This window comes from Mustela nivalis, assembly GCF_964662115.1.
Source record: "Mustela nivalis genome assembly, contig: HAP1_SCAFFOLD_889, whole genome shotgun sequence".
NCBI lineage: Eukaryota > Metazoa > Chordata > Mammalia > Carnivora > Mustelidae > Mustela > Mustela nivalis.
Genome location: NW_028135775.1, coordinates 215,333 through 235,173, shown reverse-complemented (window position 1 = coordinate 235,173; position 19,841 = coordinate 215,333).

The window sequence follows — 19,841 nt, the reverse complement described above, 5'->3', positions numbered from 1 at the left end:
TTTGGGAACCAGGCCTTTGAGGACAGAAGACTGAGCACATGACTTGGGCTTCGCATTATGCTAAGGCTGAAGGTCATTGCTTTAGGGTATGCTTTCCAGAACACCTGTGTACCTCATTGGATGTGACCTCTTGCCTCGGCCCAGGTCAAGATCCCAGAGAAGAGGAATCTAGTTTGACACCGGACCTGCCCACTGGAGGGAGCCTCATTCCCCCTTCCTTCAGACAAAAACACAGCCTACTTGTGATCTCAGTCTGTCCAACAAATAAATGAAATCATTATAAAAAAAATATATTCAGGCATGTTTTATATAGTGATCAAGTGCAATTCTGCAGTGTGGCTCAGGGTTCTTCCATCGGGAGATTTTGGGAACCAGGCCTCTGAGGTTGGAAAGCTGAGCAGCCGACCACGGCTTCATGTGAGGTATAGGGTAAGGGTTAGGGTTAGGGTTAGGGTTAGGGTTATGTTTAGGTGAGGGTTAGAGTAAGGGTTAGGGTTATGTCTTAGGAACAAGGCATGTCGGAACTGGCCACACAATACTGGCACACCAAGGGCTGAGTTGAGGGTGGGACTCAGCAGAATCCTCAGGCGATGGAATTTTGGACGGGACAGGCCAAGAGGGTGGAATGCCCTCAGGGGAGCATGCTGGTTTCTATATATCTGAAGGTACTGGATAGCACAGAAGGAAAGGGTCAGTTTCTGCCTGAGAGGCTGAGTCCTTCCTACAGACTGACTTTCCCATCCACAGGAGGACCTGGGTTCAGTCCTCCGGTGTCCAGAGTCTGATCACGTAACCTAGGCTTAGCCTTTGGCTCTGGGAGAATGGCTGACCTGATTTGTCAGGGCAGAATTAGGCTTTCCACGGGACACAGTTGAGGACGTAGCCCTGGCGGACCATCCTATTTTTGGATTGTGGTGTGGGGGTCTTAGGAAGGTGTTGGTTGAATGATCGGACAGGCAGATTTCTCCCGCCCCGAGGGTCTTCCACAGGGCTAAATTTCCCATTATCATAGTGGGCAGCACCCAGAAGCCTGCGATGTGAAGAAGGAATCCCCTACCTAGAGGGCTACCAGGGCAGGCAACCGGGGATAGAAGTCTGAAGAAGCACCCTCGGGTTAGGGTTAGGCCGATGCACATGGGAGGCCCTACCGGCCCTTGCTCAGGGATCATCAAACTCCTGGTTCCCGCTTCAGGTGGGCGCTCCTTGGAGCTGTGTCCCAAGGGGTGCATGCAGATTTCACCTGTTCTACGGATTCAGCTCATTTCTAAAGGGCAAACGTTCCCATTGGCATCTATGGACATTGTGCGGTGCACCTCAGGGTTCCCGCATCTGCAGAGTTCATGGACCAGGCTACTGAGGACAGAAGCCTGAGCATGGGACAGGGGCTTTGCATCAGGATCACCGTGAAGGTTATTTCACAAGTGAATGCTGTTGGTAACACCTGGGTGAGTCAGTGGGTTAGGCCACTGCCTTCAGCTCAGGACATGATCCCAGAGTCCTGGGATGGAGCCCCACATCGGGCTGTCTCCTCAGCAGGGAGCCTTCATTCCCTTTTCTGGGCGTGCAACACTGCCTACATCTGTTCGCTCCCTGCAAATTGAAAAAGTAAAATCTTGAAGCAATGAATAAATAAATAAATAAATTAATAATAAATATATAAAAGAGAGGGCATGATTTCCTATTGGAATCTAGGTCTTTTGTGCGGGGCAGCTCAGGGTTCCCCCATGGGGAGAGTTTGGGAACCAGGCCTTTGAGGACAGAAGACTGAGCACATGACTTGGGCTTCGCATTATGCTAAGGCTGAAGGTCATTGCTATAGGGTATGCTTTCCAGAACACCTGTGTACCTCAATGAATGTGACCTCTTGCCTCGGCCCAGGTCAAGATCCCAGGGAAGAGGAATCTAGTTGGACACGGGGCCCTCCCCACTGCAGGGAGCCTTATTCCCCCTTCCTTCAGACAAAAACACAGCCTACTTGTGATCTCAGTCTGTCCAACAAATAAATAAAATCATTATAAATAAATAAATAAATAAATATATTCAGGCATGTTTTATATAGTGATCAAGTGCAATTCTGCAGTGTGGCTCAGGGTTCTTCCATCGGGAGATTTTGGGAACCAGGCCTCTGAGGTTGGAAGGCTGAGCAGCCGACCACGGCTTCATGTGAGGTATAGGGTTAGGGGTAGGGTTAGGGGTATGGGTTGGGTTAGGGTTATGTTTAGGTGAGGGTTGAGTAAGGGTTAGGGTTATGTCTTAGGAACAAGGCATGTCGGAACTGGCCACACAATACTGCCACACCAAGGGCTGAGTTGAGGGTGGGACTCAGCAGAATCCTCAGGCGATGGAATTTTGGACGGGACAGGCCAAGAGGGTGGAATGCCCTCAGGGGAGCATGCTGGTTTCTATATATCTGAAGGTACTGGATAGCATAGAAGGAAAGGGTCAGTTTCTGCCTGAGAGTCTGAGTCCTTCCTACAGACTGACTTTCCCATCCACAGGAGGACCTGGGTTCAGTCCTCCGGTGTCCAGAGTCTGATCACGTAACCTAGGCTTAGCCTTTGGCTCTGGGAGAATGGCTGACCTGATTTGTCAGGGCAGAATTAGGCTTTCCACGGGACTCAGTTGAGGACGTAGCCCTGGCGGACCATCCTATTCCTGGATTGTGGTGTGGGGGTCCTAGGAAGGTGTTGGTAGAATGATCGGACAGGAAGATTTCTCCCGCACCGAGGGTCTACCACAGAGCTAAATTTCCCATTATCATAGTAGACGGCACCCTGAAGCCTGCGATGTGAAGAAGGAATCCCCTACCTATAGGGCTACCAGGGCAGTCAACCGGGGATAGAAGTCTGAAGAAGCACCCTCGGGTTAGGGTTAGGCCGATTCACATGGGAGGCCCTACCGGCCCTTGCTCAGGGATCATCAAATTCCTGGTTCCCGCTTCAGGTGGGCGCTCCTTGGAGCTGTGTCCCAAGGGGTGCATGCAGATTTCACCTGTTCTACGGATTCAGCTCATTTCTAAAGGGCAAACGTGCCCATTGGGATCTATGGACATTGTGCGGTGCACCTCAGGGTTCCCGCATCTGCAGAGTTCATGGACCAGGCTACTGAGGACAGAAGCCTGAGCATGGGACAGGGGCTTTGCATCAGGATTACCGTGAAGGTTATTTCACAAGTGAATGCTGTTGGTAACACCTGGGTGAGTCAGTGGGTTAGGCCACTGCCTTCAGCTCAGGACATGATCCCAGAGTCCTGGGATGGAGCCCCACATCGGGCTGTGTCCTCAGCAGGGAGCCTTATTTCCCTTCTCTGGGCCTGCAACACTGCCTACATCTGTTCGCTCCCTGCAAAGTGAAAAAGTAAAATCTTGAAGCAATGAATAAATAAATAAATTAATTAATAATAAATATATAAAAGAGAGGGCATGATTTCCTATTGGAATCTAGGTCATTTGTGCGGGGCAGCTCAGGGTTCCCCCATGGGGAGAGTTTGGGAACCAGGCCTTTGAGGACAGAAGACTGAGCACATGACTTGGGCTTCGCATTATGCTAAGGCTGAAGGTCATTGCTATAGGGTATGCTTTCCAGAACACCTGTGTACCTCAATGGATGTGACCTCTTGCCTCGGCCCAGGTCAAGATCCCAGGGAAGAGGAATCTAGTTGGACACGGGGCCCTCCCCACTGCAGGGAGCCTTATTCCCCCTTCCTTCAGACAAAAACACAGCCTACTTGTGATCTCAGTCTGTCCAACAAATAAATAAAATCATTATAAATAAATAAATAAATAAATATATTCAGGCATGTTTTATATAGTGATCAAGTGCAATTCTGCAGTGTGGCTCAGGGTTCTTCCATCGGGAGATTTTGGGAACCAGGCCTCTGAGGTTGGAAGGCTGAGCAGCCGACCACGGCTTCATGTGAGGTATAGGGTTAGGGTTAGGGTTAGGGGTATGGGTAGGGTTAGGGTTATGTTTAGGTGAGGGTTAGAGTAAGGGTTAGGGTTATGTCTTAGGAACAAGGCATGTCGGAACTGGCCACACAATACTGCCACACCAAGGGCTGAGTTGAGGGTGGGACTCAGCAGAATCCTCAGGCGATGGAATTTTGGTCGGGACAGGCCAAGAGGGTGGAATGCCCTCAGGGGAGCATGCTGGTTTCTATATATCTGAAGGTACTGGATAGCATAGAAGGAAAGGGTCAGTTTCTGCCTGAGAGGCTGAGTCCTTCCTACAGACTGACTTTCCCATCCACAGGAGGACCTGGGTTCAGTCCTCCGGTGTCCAGAGTCTGATCACGTAACCTAGGCTTAGCCTTTGGCTCTGGGAGAATGGCTGACCTGATTTGTCAGGGCAGAATTAGGCTTTCCACGGGACTCAGTTGAGGACGTAGCCCTGGCGGACCATCCTTTTCCTGGATTGTGGTGTGGGGGTCCTAGGAAGGTGTTGGTAGAATGATCGGACAGGAAGATTTCTCCCGCCCCGAGGGTCTACCACAGGGCTAAATTTCCCATTATCATAGTGGACGGCACCCTGAAGCCTGCGATGTGAAGAAGGAATCCCCTACCTATAGGGCTATCAGGGCAGGCAACCGGGGATAGAAGTCTGAAGAAGCACCCTCGGGTTAGGGTTAGGCCGATGCACATGGGAGGCCCTACCGGCCCTTGCTCAGGGATCATCAAACTCCTGGTTCCCGCTTTAGGTGGGCGCTCCTTGGAGCTGTGTCCCAAGGGGTGCATGCAGATTTCACCTGTTCTACGGATTCAGCTCATTTCTAAAGGGCAAACGTTCCCATTGGCATCTATGGACATTGTGCGGTGCACCTCAGGGTTCCCGCATCTGCAGAGTTCATGGACCAGGCTACTGAGGACAGAAGCCTGAGCATGGGACAGGGGCTTTGCATCAGGATTACCGTGAAGGTTATTTCACAAGTGAATGCTGTTGGTAACACCTGGGTGAGTCAGTGGGTTAGGCCACTGCCTTCAGATCAGGACATGATCCCAGAGTCCTGGGATGGAGCCCCACATCGGGCTGTCTCCTCAGCAGGGAGCCTTCTTTCCCTTTTCTGGGCGTGCAACACTGCCTACATCTTTTCGCTCCCTGCAAAGTGAAAAATTAAAATCTTGAAGCAATGAATAAATAAATACATAAATAATAAATATATAAAAGAGAGGGCATGATTTCCTTTTGGAATCTAGGACATTTGTGCGGGGCAGCTCAGGGTTCCCCCATGGGGAGAGTTTGGGAACCAGGCCTTTGAGGACAGAAGACTGAGCACATGACTTGGGCTTCGCATTATGCTAAGGCTGAAGGTCATTGCTATAGGGTATGCTTTCCAGACACCTGTGTACCTCAATGAATGTGACCTCTTGCCTCGGCCCAGGTCAAGATCCCAGGGAAGAGGAATCTAGTTGGACACGGGGCCCTCCCCACTGCAGGGAGCCTTATTCCCCCTTCCTTCAGACAAAAACACAGCCTACTTGTGATCTCAGTCTGTCCAACAAATAAATAAAATCATTATAAATAAATAAATAAATAAATATATTCAGGCATGTTTTATATAGTGATCAAGTGCAATTCTGCAGTGTGGCTCAGGGTTCTTCCATCGGGAGATTTTGGGAACCAGGCCTCTGAGGTTGGAAGGCTGAGCAGCCGACCACGGCTTCATGTGAGGTATAGTGTTAGGGGTAGGGTTAGGGGTATGGGTTGGGTTAGGGTTATGTTTAGGTGAGGGTTAGAGTAAGGGTTAGGGTTATGTCTTAGGAACAAGGCATGTCGGAACTGGCCACACAATACTGCCACACCAAGGGCTGAGTTGAGGGTGGGACTCAGCAGAATCCTCAGGCGATGGAATTTTGGACGGGACAGGCCAAGAGGGTGGAATGCCCTCAGGGGAGCATGCTGGTTTCTATATATCTGAAGGTACTGGATAGCATAGAAGGAAAGGGTCAGTTTCTGCCTGAGAGTCTGAGTCCTTCCTACAGACTGACTTTCCCATCCACAGGAGGACCTGGGTTCAGTCCTCCGGTGTCCAGAGTCTGATCACGTAACCTAGGCTTAGCCTTTGGCTCTGGGAGAATGGCTGACCTGATTTGTCAGGGCAGAATTAGGCTTTCCACGGGACTCAGTTGAGGACGTAGCCCTGGCGGACCATCGTATTCCCGGATTGTTGTGTGGGGGTCCTAGGAAGGTGTTGGTAGAATGATCGGACAGGAAGATTTCTCCCGCACCGAGGGTCTACCACAGAGCTAAATTTCCCATTATCATAGTGGACGGCACCCTGAAGCCTGCGATGTGAAGAAGGAATCCCCTACCTATAGGGCTACCAGGGCAGGCAACCGGGGATAGAAGTCTGAAGAAGCACCCTCGGGTTAGGGTTAGGCCGATGCACATGGGAGGCCCTACTGGCCCTTGCTCAGGGATCATCAAACTCCTGGTTCCCGCTTTAGGTGGGCGCTCCTTGGAGCTGTGTCCCAAGGGGTGCATGCAGATTTCACCTGTTCTACGGATTCAGCTCATTTCTAAAGGGCAAACGTTCCCATTGGCATCTATGGACATTGTGCGGTGCACCTCAGGGTTCCCGCATCTGCAGAGTTCATGGACCAGGCTACTGAGGACAGAAGCCTGAGCATGGGACAGGGGCTTTGCATCAGGATTACCGTGAAGGTTATTTCACAAGTGAATGCTGTTGGTAACACCTGGGTGAGTCAGTGGGTTAGGCCACTGCCTTCAGCTCAGGACATGATCCCAGAGTCCTGGGATGGAGCCCCACATCGGGCTGTCTCCTCAGCAGGGAGCCTTCTTTCCCTTTTCTGGGCGTGCAACACTGCCTACATCTTTTCGCTCCCTGCAAAGTGAAAAATTAAAATCTTGAAGCAATGAATAAATAAATACATAAATAATAAATATATAAAAGAGAGGGCATGATTTCCTTTTGGAATCTAGGACATTTGTGCGGGGCAGCTCAGGGTTCCCCCATGGGGAGAGTTTGGGAACCAGGCCTTTGAGGACATGTGGCTTACACCCACAATTGGATGGCTCAGTCTAAAGGCAGTTTTATGCTGGGAACAAAAGAATCATATGTATGATACTTGGGCAAATAACACACGACATCTAGGATGGCTGTCTTTAGAAATGTGTTCCCAAGTAATAGTACTCCAGGCTACTGACTGGTTTGCTACTGACTGGGCAAGGCGACCTGGCATCAGATGACCAGCTCCAAACGGAACCCACTGGTTATATGGAACCAACCTGTGGCCCTGGCTTCCTCCAGGGTGGATAGGTCGCTGTACTTTAGGATTTGCCTGGATCCATGGGCGCATTACTAAAACCATTACAACTCCAGCTAATCTCTCCAATTTAAAACAAAGATGGAAGTGATCTGTTTTTAAATGATATAGTCACTTAGCATCTATTTTTGTTCCATCTGTGGGACTAGAGGATGTCCTGTGGCATGTAGAAGCCCTTAATAAATATACTACAGAGGCACTCAATGATTCACTAAATGGCATCTCCCTACTCAATACCGAAGTGTCACAGACACGCAGGGCAGTCCTACAAAATAGGATGGCCTTCGATGTCCTGACAGCAGCCCAGGGTGGCACATGTGCAATTATCAAGACAGAAAGTTGTGTGTACATCCCAGACTATCACAAAAATATCACAGGACTAATAAAGGATATGAATGCCCAGATTAAGGCCCTACAGGATCCTTCTCTCTCTCTCAGTAAATGGTCAAGTTCCTAATTTGAAGGAGGACTATGGCCGAATCTCCTTTTCAGGCTTCTCATTCTTATTGCCTTATTAATCTTAATATGTTGCTTTGTTCACTGTTTCTCTACTTGGTGCCGTGACTCCATTGTTACAATGACTGCACCACGGCAGACGATCCTTCTCGCGCGCGAGGACGCCTTTTTACTGTCAGCGCTGGATTCAGCTGCCTCCACCTTTCGTAACTCCCTTATACATTCCTACCCTGTTCAATATTGACCCCAGTAGGTAGGGACAGCTCTGTGCCCCTATTCAGCACGAAGAAGTTACAGAAGATGAGACCTTCCACCTTCAACCCCCTTAAAGATTTCAGGGTCAAGATTGTTCAGGGGGAAATGAAGGAGCAGGAGGCTGGCTGAGGAGAAAGCAAAAGCTGGCGCCTTGCACCCCACTTAGTGCAAGAAAAGGACAAATTGATATAAGATTCTATCCATGATAAAGAAAAAGGGGGGAATGAAAGATCCCCCTCCCCCGTCGTTAACTAATTAACTGCTCTTTTGTTGTGTAAGAGTACCCCTCCTCCCCTTGCAATGAAAAGACCCTTCCCCCAGGGTTGAATTCAATGTAACTGCTCTTTTGCCTTTCTGTAACCACTTGGCTCTTAGGGCATGACACTTGACTCCTGTTTGAACAAGATACCTTCTCCTAATAGCCGAGGCATGGTCACGCAGGCAAGGGGGTTGCATGGTCACGTAGGTCATGTAGACAGGGGCTGCATAGTCACGTAGACAGGATGTCTTTCTGCTGAGTAATAAGGTCAAACTTCCCCTCTTTGTCTCCCCTTCCCGCCTTTCTCTTCGCGTGAGGGGGTCTTCCAAAGCCAATCCACTAACACCAAGTATGCCTTTTTTCAAATGTTCAAATTGTCAGCCAATCGGCCCTGTCCCATCCGGGACTTGTATGTACCTGTCTATAAAAATCCTGCACCACCCCAGCCAGGTGTGCTCAGCTAGCAGGAGCTGCTGACCACCCGCAGGCGTGCACTGACCACCCGCAGGTGCCTGCATAACAATAAAGAACCTCTTGCTGTTTGCATCCTGTGGCAGTGTTGAATTCTTGGGTAAGGGGATCCGCAGGTCTTTCAGGACAATGTTAGGGGTTAGTTTCAGGGTTAGGTTCAGGATTAGGTTTTGGGTCAGGGACCGTGTTAGTGTCAGGGTCAGGGTTACGTTTAGGGTTACGTGTCAGGGTTAGTGTTAGGGTCAGGGTCAGGGTCACTGTTAGTGTCAGGGTTAGGTTTATGGTCTTTGCCTGGGTCAGGGTCAGTGTGAAGTCTAGGGCCAGTGTCAGGTTTACGGTCAGGATCAGATATTGGTTTAAAGTCCACATTCGGGTCAGCAACAGGGTTATATAGTGGTCATTGTTAGGGTCATGGTTAGGTTTAGGGTCAGGGCCAGGGTCAGGTTTAGAGTCAGGGTCTGGTATAGGCAAAGTTCAGGGTTAGGGTTATGATCATAGTCAGGTACAGGGTCAGGGTTATTGTTAAAGTTTAGGGTTAGTGTTAGGGTTAGCGTCTGGTTGATGGTTAGGGTTAGAACTTGTTAGGGTCAGGGTCCGTGGTAGGGTTAGTTTTTAATGTTAGGGTTAGTTTCAGCGATAGGATTCGGGGGAGGGCCCGTGTTAGGTTCAGGGTCAGGGCTACATTTAGGGTTAGAGTTAGGGTCAGGCTCACAGTCAGGGTCAGGTTTAGTGTTCAGGTCAGGGTCTGGGTGACTGTTAGGGTCAGGGTAGTTTTATATTCATGGTCTGGGTCTGATTCAGGGTGAAGTTTAGCGCCAGTGTCAGGTTTACTGTCAGGTTCAGGTATTGGATTAAAGTCCGCATTCGGGTCAGGGACAAAATTATGTAGTGGTCAGTGTTAGTGTCATGGTTAGGCTTAGGGTCAGGGTCAGGGTCACGTGAAGGTCAGGGCAAGGGTCAGTTTTGGGGTCAGGCTTTGGTTTAAGGTCAATGTTTGGTTCAGTGTCACAGTTAGGTTTTGGCAGTAGGGTTTGGGATTGGGGTTAGGGTTAGAGTTAGAAGTAGGGTTATGGTTAGGGTTAGGGTTAGACAGAGTAAGGTCAGGGTTAGGGTTTGGTTTAGGGTGGTGGTTAGTGCAGGTTTAGGGTCAGCGTTCGGTTTAGGTTCAGGGTCCGTATTAGGGTCATGGTTAGAATTACCTTTAGGTTTAGGGTTAGGGTCAGGCTCACAGTCACGGTCAGGGTTAGGGTTAGGGTCAGTGTTAGGTCAGCGTCAGGGTTAGGATTAGGGTCAGGGTCAGGGTCATGGTTAGGTGTGAGTCATGGTTATGGTTATGTCAGCTTTAGGTTTAGGTTCACGGTCCGCATCAGGGTCAGTGTCAGCCTTAGGTTTAGGTTTAGGGTTCAGGTCAGGATCACAGTCAGAGTCAGGGTCAGGGTCGTGTCAGGGCTTGGGTTAGCATTTGTGTCAGGCTCACATCAGTGTCAGGGTCAGGGTTGGTGGTTACTGTTAGGGTTAGCCCCGCTCCTGGGACATGGACCCATCCCCTCAGGGTCTCAGGATAAACCCTGGGCAGAAGGCTGTAGACCCTAAACCCCATCCCACTTAACTAGCCTTAAACTGGTGTTTGAACATGACTTGCCCACTAGACTTCTTACCCCTCATCAGCCTGATCCTGCTTGGGGCATCTCCACCCACGATGGCATGGCCAGGTCCTCTTTACACACAGAAACACAGACACCCAGAGGCACACACACAAACACACACACACACACACACACACAGGTATACTATGCAGCCATCAAAAATGAAATCTTTCCATTTGCAATGACTTGGATGAAACTAGAGGGTATTATGCTAAGTGAAGTAAGTCTATCAGAGAAAGGCAATTATCATATGATCTCTCTGATATGAGGTATTTGAAAGGCAGGGTAACGGGTCATGGGAGGTAGGGAGGGAAAAAATGAAACAAGATGGGTTGGGGAGAGAGACAAACCATAACAGACTTAATCTCACAAAACAAACTGAGGTTTGAAGGGATGGAGAGGGTGGCCGGGTTATAAACATTGGGGAGGGTATGTGATATGGTGAGTTCTGTGAAATGTGTAACACAGATGAATCACAGACCTGCACCCTTGGGACAAATAATACATTATATGTTAATTTAAAAAAATTTCACCTGTGCTTTATGCAGTCTGGGGGAGGATGGGCACACATATAAACCCAAATAGTGATTGGTCCACCTGAGACCAATAGGACCAATCAGAGTCTCCCTGGGATTGATATGTAAATGACAGGAAGACAAAGTTCTCTCTTTAGGCGAGTGACTGGTCTTGCTGGATGGGATTCAGGAGCTGGCCATGGCCATCTTCCTGGACACTTGAAGAGTCTGACCAGAGAAGAAAGCAGCCATATGGAGACGAGTAAACATGAGACATGGACAAAGAGAAAAGTGTTTTGCCGTTTTCCAGTCCTAGTTCTTGATTCTGAAATTTTAGATATGCAGCTCTTCTTTTGATTTTCTAAAAAGATTTTTTTAATTTATCTGACAGAGATTGAAAGACCCGTGGATCCCCTTACCCAAGAATCCAACACTGCCACTGGATGCAAACAGCAAGAGGTTTATTGTCACGCAGGTACCGGCGGGTGGTCGGCAGCTCCAGCTAACAGAGCACACCCACCGGATTGAAGCGGGGTCTTTTATAGGAAGGTACAAACAAGTTTTGAGTGGGGTGCAACTGATTGGTGGACAGTTTGAACTTTTGAAAAAGGCATACTTGGTGTTAGTGGATTGGCCCTGGAAGACCCCCACGTGAGAAGAGAAAAGCGGGAAGGGGAAACAAAGAGGGGAAGTTAGACCTTATTACTGGGCAGAAAGGCATCCTGTCTACGTGACCTACATGACCATGCAGCCCCCTTGCCTACGTGACTTACGGGACCATGCAGCCCCCTTGCCTACGTGACCTACGGGACCATGCAGCCCCCTTGCCTATGTGACCTACAGGACCATGCCCCAGCTACTAGGAGGGGCTATCTTGTTCAAACAGGAGTCAAGTGTGATGCCCTAAAAACCAAGCGGTTACAGAAAGGCAAAAAAGCAGTTACATTGAATTCAATCCTGGGGGAAGAGTCTTTTCATTGCAAGGGGAGGAGGGGTACTTTTACACAACAAAAGAGCAGTTAATTAGTTAACGACGGGGGGGGGGTGTCTTTCATTCCCCCCTTTTTCTTGATCATGGATAGAATCCTATATCCATTTGTCTCGCTCCTTCGCTAAGCTTGTCCGGGACTCTGAGCGTTTTAAAAGTTGGTATTGTTGCGTTAGAACCATAGTCTGAATTACGGACAAGTGGTCCTTAGTGAATTGGACAAGCCTATTAATAATGCAAGGGCCAATTGATAGAATTAGTAATAAGATTATAAGGGGCCCCATGAGGGCGGATACTAAGGTTGTGAACCAAGGTGAACGGTTGAACCAAACTTCAAACCAGCCTTGTTGGGATTCAAAATCTCTTTTTCTTTGGGCTAGTTTTTCTCTTAGTTTGTCCATTGTTTCTCTGATCACCCCGGTATGGTTGGCATAAAAACAGCACTCTTCTTTTAAGGCTGCACATACTTATCCTTCTTTTAAAAATAAGAGGTCTAGCCCTCTCCTGTTCTGCAGTACAACTTCTGACAAGAAAGTCAAGGACTTTTCTAAGGCTGTGATTGATTTCTCTATGGCCTCGAGGTCAGCGTTTATAGCAACTTGTAACTGCATGAGCTGATTACCTTGGACTAAAGCGGAAGCTCCTGTCCCAATACCTGCTGTTATTCCCCCGATGCCCAATAACAAGGCTATAGTCAGGGTTATGGGCTCCCTCCGGTAATGAGACCTTTGCTTTTGCTCGAAGAAGTCAAGGACAAATCTCGACCTATGGTAAGTTACCTTGTGCCAAAGTTGAACTAATATGCAATAGTCTGCAGCGACATTGAAAGTTTGGGCAGCAACACAAGGGGTCAGGCCGGTGCTACAAGCCCAATATGTCCCGTTGGGTGCTGCTAGATAATAAGTACCAGGTGGGACAATCCAGATGGTGGTATTGCATAGTGCCTGATGGGAAGTGGGCACGGGGCCTAGGCATAGTCCTTGGCCAGACACCTCAGAAAGGGTGAGTTTATGTTCCGGGGAGTTGCAAGCAGGTGGGGGACTTGTGTGGTTGGTATAATTGGCGACAATGGCTATCCCCTCGTAGTAGGGGGGGCTTGAAAGCAAACAGAGCCAACAGTCTTCAGTAAATTCAGGATTGGAATAATTGAGGGCCGTATAAGTTCCTAAAATTAGATTAAAGAGCCGGTCCCCGGTTCCGACAAGTGGAGTTTCTAATTTTAGAGATTTTTGACCAGGGCTAGCAGCAGGGGGTGAGGAGGGTGTGGAAGTCCCTCTAGAAGTTCCCATTCCATGCGTTAAGGCGGGAGTTGGACGTGGGCACATGGGAGGTTGTCGGGCGGGACTGGGCAGAGCTTGAGGGCGCTGGGGTTTAGAGGGTTTTTAGTCTGGCAGGACAAAATTTGGCCCTACAGAGAGAGTTTGGGGATTTTCTATTTTAAGACTGATTTTGAAGATGACACCTTTATCTTCTCCTGAAAGATGCCATCTAAGGCCCCATGTATACCCCTGTTGCCACTCTGTGAGCGGTCGGTTTTTGCCCTTGTCTGTGAAGCTAATTTTTAGTGGTAGTGACAAGGCTGGTTTCCAACGAGCATTTCCAGTCCCGTCTCCCCCTTTAGGATGGTAGCAGGTTCGCCCGTCGGGATGGGCCTTGGTGTAATTCCTGCCAACGGTAATTGAATCCCAGGAGGACGTTGGATGCCAATAGGCAGCTCCAGTGGTCTTGCAACCCCATTCATAACAAAAGTACACTTGATATCCTCCACATCTGTAGCCCGTAGCTCTATTTCTGTTGTCTTTGGGGCATACATAGAAATCGGATTGTGCTGGCAGTGGGGCTGCTGCAACCATGGGCGGTCATTTGTTGGGCTCTAGCCCCCATGTAGGGTTGAAGATTTGTAGGGTACCAGGATGGGATATCCCAGGTTTCTAGCCCTGCCGCCAGCTGACAAAAATCAGGGGTGAGAGTAGGCCACCAAATACCGGGCATGTGTCGGCCTGTTATGGTCCAAAAAACTTCTCCCGTCTGAGAGGAGATTTGCCAAGTTAATTGTTTGGGGGAATGTGGACTGGGGTTCCCAAAGGAAAGGAAGGTGTAAACAAGGAGAAAGACTAGCGGTGCACGAGTCTTATCTTTAGGGGATTTGAATATCGTCGAATGGTCCATTCTGAGTCCTGGAGGGGTTCGGTCTGTTCTTCTGGATGCACGGCTTTCACGTGGGAGGCGTGGATCCAGGCTGCAATCCCGTCGACCTTTAGTGCTGTGGGTGTCGTCAGGAGCACTGTGTGGGGTCCCTTCCAACGGGGTTCAAGGTTTGTGGCCCGGTGTCTGCGAACCCAGACGGTGTCCCCTATCTTATAGGGGTGTGGCCGCAGTGGGACGTCAAGTTTCTCCTTGTAATCGGCTGCCAGGGGCCTCCATATTTCCTGCTGCACCAGCTGCAGAGCTTGCAGGTGGGCCTGTATGGAAGGGGAGGGGGCATGAGCAGAGATATCGGGGGCAAAGAATGTGACAGCGGGGGGTGGAGCACCATAGAGAATCTCAAAGGGAGTCAGGCCGTAAGGTCCTGGGGTATTTCTAGCACGATAGAGTGCTAGAGGTAGGAGTGATACCTAATCTTTAGAGCCAGTTTCAAGCAGTAATTTAGTTAAAACCTCCTTGATGGTTCTATTCATTCTTTCTACCTGCCCTGAGCTCTGGGGTCTATAAGCACAATGTAGTTTCCAATAAATCCCCAGTAGCTTGGCCACCGACTGACTTACCTGGGAGACAAAGGCAGGCCTGTTGTTGGACCCTAGCACCTCAGGCATACCATACCTTGGGAAGATTTCTTCTAATACTTTCTTAGCAACCATGGTAGCTGTCTCCTTTTTGGTAGTAAAAGCTTCTGTCCATCCTGAAAAGGTGTCTAGAAATACTAAGAGATACTTATATCCATACATGCCAGGTTTAATCTCGGTAAAATCAACTTCCCAGTGTGTGCCAGGTCGCCACCCGCATGCCGGGACACCTGGTCCAATAACAGTCTTTCCAGGATTGACTTGAGCACAGGCTCTACAATTAGCAGCTGCTTGATGAAGAAGAAAATTTAGTTTGGGGAAATAGCTTTCTGAGTTGGCCTTTTCCATGAGGGCCTTCATTTTGTTTGCACTCAGGTGAGTTAGCCGATGAAGGTGAGTTATTAGCTCCTTTGCCATTTTTATGGGCATTATAGCTTTCCCTTTGTATTCCCATCGATTGAGGGCTGGATTATAGTCAGCTCCCAGTTTTTGTACATAGTCCAAGTCGGCTTCCTCATAATTCCAAATGGTGGCATTATCTATGTCTTCTGTCTCAGTAAGTATAGTGACAGTTAGCAATTGGGGTCCCAGGGCTGCCTGTTTAGCCATTGTATCAGCCAGGCGGTTTCCCCTTGCCTCAGGGGTCTCCTTTTTCTGGTGGCCAGGACAGTGCATTATGCTCAGCCGTTTGAGAAGGAATAAGGCTTTTAATAAGGCCAATATCTCGGCTTTATTCTTGATTTCTTTGCCATCTGAGGTGAGCAGTCCCCTCCTCCTATAGATTTCTCCATGGACATGGGCAGTGGAAAAAGCATATCTACTGTCTGTGTAGACATTAAGACTCTTACCTTCTGCCAGTTGGAGGGCCTGGGTCAGGGCTATCAGCTCTGCCCATTGTGCTGATGTACCTTCTGGTAGCGCGCTTGCCCATACAAGCTGAGAGTCGGTCGTGATGGCCGCCCCTGCCCATCGCTTCCCATCTTGTAGATAGCTGCTGCCATCTGTATACCAGGTCAGATCTGCATCCTTCATGGGCTGATCAGTCAGGTCGGGTCGTGTCCCTTGCGTCTCTGCAAGGATCTGGTGACAGTCATGTAATGGCGGCGTCTCTCCAGGAGTGGGCAGCAAGGTCGCAGGGTTAAGAGTTACCACAGGCCAGAACTGAATCCTGTCTGGGTCCAGGAGGAGGGACTGATAATGAGTCAGGCGGGCGTTTGACAGCCAGCGGTCCGTTGGTTGTCTGATTAAAGACTCCACTGAATGTGGAGCTAGTATGGTTAGGGGCTGTCCCAGTGTCAATTTGGTGGCGTCTTTAATAAGGACTGCAATTGCTGCTATCATCTTTAAGCATGGGGGCCAGCCGGCCGCTACGGGGTCTAATTTCTTAGAGAGATAGGCGATGGGGCGTCTCCAAGGCCCGAGTCTTTGGGTCAAGACCCCTTTAGCGAAGCCTTGTTTTTCATCAACGAAGAGGTCAAAGGGCTTCATTATATCTGGCAGGCCTAATGCCGGAGACTCAAGAAGCGCTTGTTTGATATGATCAAACGCCTGTTGCTGATGCTCAGTCAAAACAAAAGGAGTATCTTGTTTAGTTAATGGATATAGAGGGGCCGCTATCTCTGCGAATCCCGGGATCCATAGTCTGCAAAAGCCCGCTTTTCCTAGAAACTCTTGCAGTTGCCTATGGTTTTGAGGCGCAGGAATGTTAGAAATAGCTTCTTTCCTTGCAGCCATTAGCCACCGTTGGCCATCATATAGTTCATAGCCCAGGTAGGTGACTCTAACCTGACAAATCTGGGCCTTCTTGGCGGATGCCCTATATCCCAATTGGCCTAGGGTTGTTAAGAGATCCCCAGTACCCGTCCGGCAGTCTTCCTCATTGGTGGCCACCAGTAGGATGTCATCGACGTATTAAAGCAGGATCAGGGAGGGGTGCCTTACCCGAAAGTCGGCCAAGTCCTGGTGAAGAGCCTCATCGAACAGCGTTGGGCTGTTCTTGAACCCTTGCGGTAACCGAGTCCAGGTCAGCTGGCCTGATATTCCTAAGTCTGGGTCCCTCCATTCAAAGGCGAAGAGAGGCTGGCTCTGCGGACTCAGTCTTAAACAGAAGAAAGCATCCTTGAGGTCCAAGACGGTATACCAGGAATGGGTTGAGGCAGGGTGCTAAGTAAGTTGTAAGGGTTGGGCACTGTAGGGTGGATGTCTTCTACCCTCTTATTGATCTCCCTGAGGTCCTGAACTGGCCGGTAATCATTGGTGCCGGGTTTCTTGATGGGCAACAGAGGGGTGTTCCAAGGAGACCGGCATGGGGCCAAAATGCCCTGGTCTAGTAACCGCCGTATGTGTGGCTTGATGCCCTGATAGGCCTCATTGGACATGGGATACTGTTTAACATTGACAGGAACGGCGGTTGCCTTTAACTGTATGTGAATGGGGGGCTGTTGGATAGCCAGTCCCATTCCTCCTGTTTCTGCCCAGGCATCCGGGTAAGATGTGAGCCAGGATTCTATGTCCCTCTGAGGTTGAGAGGGCTTCTCATGTAGTCTATATTCCTCTTCCAATTGTAAGGTGAGGACATGTAGAGGAGTCCCATTAGGGCCGGTTACGGTGGCCCCCTGTGGTTCAAAATGGATCTGGGCTTTGAGTTTGGTTAATAAGTCTCTACCCAGAAGTGGATAGGGGCAATCGGGAACATGAAGAAATGAATGAGAAACTTTACCTGAGGCCAGGTGTACTTTCCTGTCCATAGTCCAGTGATATTGCTTTCCTCCGGTGGCTCCTTGAACCCAGGCCATCCGGTTGCTGAGTGGCCCCGGGTTCTTAGTCAAAACGGAGTGTTGAGCCCCTGTATCTACTAGGAAGGTGATTGGTTGCCCCCCAACGGTTAGGGTTACCCGGGGTTCAGGGGGGGGCTCCTGACCCTGACGCCCCTAGTCTTCATTTAAAGCCATAAGTCTTGCAACTTGCTTAGTATTTCCCTTAGGCCTCTTCAGGCAGTTTCTGGCCCAATGTCCTCTATCCTTACAATAGGCACATTGGTCCTGGTCTATCCGAAGCCTCATTACGTCTCCCTCCCTATCTGACTCCCCTATCCCTAAGCTCTGACTGCCTTGCACTACGGTGGCCAATATTTTACTAAGTTCCTTGTTTCGTTTACGTTCTCGCTTTTCTTCCTTCTCTTCAGCTTCCTTCCTTAGCTTTTCCTCTTTTTCCTCCTGCAACTTCCTAAGTCGTTCTTCTTTCTCCTCCTGAGTCTCTCTTTTATTAAAAATCTTTTCTGCCTCTTTCAATAAATCCTGCAAAGAAAAATCTTGTAGATTCTCCAAACGCTGTAGCTTATTTCTAATGTCTGGAGCTGACTGCCAGATGAATGTCATGGAGACATTTCCTCTCTGTTCATCACTGTCTGGGTCAAAAGGCGTATATCTGCGGTAGGCTTCTTTAAGCCTTTCTAGGAAGGCGGTTGGAGATTCCTCCTTACCTTGAGTCACCTGCCTTACCTGGGCCAAATTAGTGGGGCGGCGCCCCACATTATGGAGGCCTGTTATAAGTAACTGGCGGTAAAGACGTAGGTGGGTCCTACCTGCAGCCGTATTGAATTCCCAGTCAGGGCGAGTCAGAGGGAAAGCTTCATCTATTACGTTAGGAAGTTGTGTGGGCCTTCCGTCGTCCCCTGGGACATTTTTTCTGGCCTCTAAAAATACCCTTTGTCTTTCCTCTGTAGTGAGGAGAGCCTGCAAGAGCTGCTGGCAATCATCCCAGGTAGGCTGATGTGTAACTAAGATAGATTCAATTAAGGCGGTTAGGGCCACGGGGTCCTGTGAGAAGGAAGAGTTTTGAGACTTCCAATTGTATAAGTCTGATGCAGAGAAGGGCCAATATTGGAGGCTCCCTGGTTCCCTCCCTTGGCGAAAGGGAAAGAGTCTAGAAGTCTCCTCCTGTTCTGGTCTTTGTCGGCTTCTAACTCTGCCAGCGATTGGAGATGGAGGATCTGGTTCCCCCTTGGGGCTGAGTGTCGCCCTGGGAGGATGGTAAGGTGGGGGGGTCCTTGGTTAGGAGGTCTATTAAAGGGGATTCCTCGGGAGGGAGGACCTGCCTGGGGCGCCACAGAGAGGAGTTGTTGTTGGACGAGGGAGGGTCAATAGGGACTACAGGGTAAAGGCTGGAAGAGGTGGGCGGTTTGGAAGGATCAGTAGGAGTTGGTGTGGGGTGTGGGGCCAGTGGAGTGGAGGAAGCTGGGGGAGGGGTAGAAGCCGGCGGAGGCGGCGCCCAGGGGCTTAAGGGAGGGCAAGGAGGAACAAAGGGAAAGACCCACGGGGGGGGGGGGCTCTTTGACCAGGCTTTCCCAGACTATTATATAAGGTGCTTGGTCCTGACGACCTTGTGGTCCTTGATTGAAGATTTGCTCCTTGACCTGTAAGATAACATTGATGTTAAAGGTTCCCTCTACAGGCCATTCGACCTTGAAGGTGGGCCATTCAGAGGTGCAGAGAGTCTGCCATCTTCTTCTTTTGATCTCCACCGATAAGTTGTTGGCTCGGATCTGAACATCTTTCCAGTGGCCTAGAGTGAGGCTCAAAGGGGTTGTGAGAGTTTGCCCCATTTTAGAATCAAAGAAAACACCAAGGACAACGAGTAGGACACACAAAACAATTAACAAAGATGTCGCTGCGCGGTTTCGGTATACTACCGAAAGCAAGGTTTCCACCGGCCCAGGGAGCCTCGAGGTCTCCCTGCGGTGGACAGACTCCGTCCAGAGCTGAGGCACCTCTGGAACAGACAGACGGATATAACCCTCGGCTACCTGCGGGGCCCCCAAAAATCGGGCCCCTCTGATCCCTGGGGCGTCCCCCAGGGCGGCAGGGGAGAAGTCCGAGTTCGTCAACTCCTTCTCAAGCTGCCTACAGAATACAGAGCAACAACGCACGCTGTTGTACAAAAACTATACCGCTACCTGCAGTATAGGTCAAACAGAGGCCTCACAAGACTAGAGACAAACAAGAACACGAGACAGGAGACAAAAACACACAGCTATTAAAATTGAAATGCTGGCCAGCTTACCTCCCGGTGGGAGTCAGTTGGATCCGTGGGCAGGAGTCCAATGATCTCGGTGGGACCTCCAAATGAAAGACCCGCGGATCCCCTTACCCAAGAATCCAACACTGCCACTGGATGCAAACAGCAAG